The following is a 1,081-nucleotide window of genomic DNA, read 5'->3' as shown; positions in this document are numbered from 1 at the left end:
TATATACATATATATGTATATATATATATACATACGCATATATATGTATATATATATATATACATATACATATATATATGTATATATATATATAAGCCTAACTACTAACAGAACTATTTAACCTGGATAAGCAGATCTTTGTAGTTTAATGTCTTTTTTTAACCACTATTTTAATATTGACTATAAATACTGTACAGGCTGTGACCTGGTTATTACCCTGTTGAATCACATTTGCCCCATGTGATCACTCCACACACACGTACAGTACACACACACACATACACACACAGTGACACCATCACCATCTACTCTTTCCTTACCAGGAAAGCAAGGAGCCAGTTGCCATGGTAACTGCTGTGTCAGCTAACCTACTTTTGCATGAAGGAAGGACATTGGTCCATGAGAGAGAGGTAAAGGTGTAGGGAGAGAACACATACTCTCTCTCTCTGTCTCTCTCTGTCTCTCTGTCTCTCTCTCTCTCAGGCAATATTTTCTAGAACATCCAGTGTATTTTATCTTCTCAGTCAAATACGGTTGACTCTGCCTCCAGGGCAGTTTTTGAAACTGTGTGTTTAAGACGCAACGTGATTAAAAAAAAAGAAAGAAAAAAGTGATTAAACCGACCGCGGCTGGTTGTAATAATAACATGGAATTACACATTTGTTTTCATCAAGATCATCACAGTGGAACATAATAATAGTGCTGCAGAATGTTTGGGTTTTTTTTCATCGAACCCTTGACAAATCCTTCAACATCATCCAGTCTTGTGACCCACTCTAAGTGGCTGAGATGTTACGACCGACTGGAGGGTCCAGGTCCAGCCCAGGGACACGTACAGCCGCTGAATAACTCAGGACGTTTACTACCATTTCACCTACAATAAGTATGTGCTTTACAACCACTTAAATATTGATGGGTCACACGGTGGGAAAGTGGTTCGTTCTGTTGCCTTGAATCAGTAGTACTCAAATAGTGGGGTGGTGGGGGGGGGCACACTGGTCATACAGTAAGTGTCCCACTGCTGTAGTGATTGAACGATAACAAGCCTCCAGTCACTAGGTGGCAGCAACTCATACTGTTT

This window comes from Cynoglossus semilaevis, chromosome 16 (genome assembly GCF_000523025.1).
Source record: "Cynoglossus semilaevis isolate Cse_v1.0 chromosome 16, Cse_v1.0, whole genome shotgun sequence".
In the NCBI taxonomy this organism is placed as follows: domain Eukaryota; kingdom Metazoa; phylum Chordata; class Actinopteri; order Pleuronectiformes; family Cynoglossidae; genus Cynoglossus; species Cynoglossus semilaevis.
Note: the sequence above shows the minus strand (reverse complement) of the source record.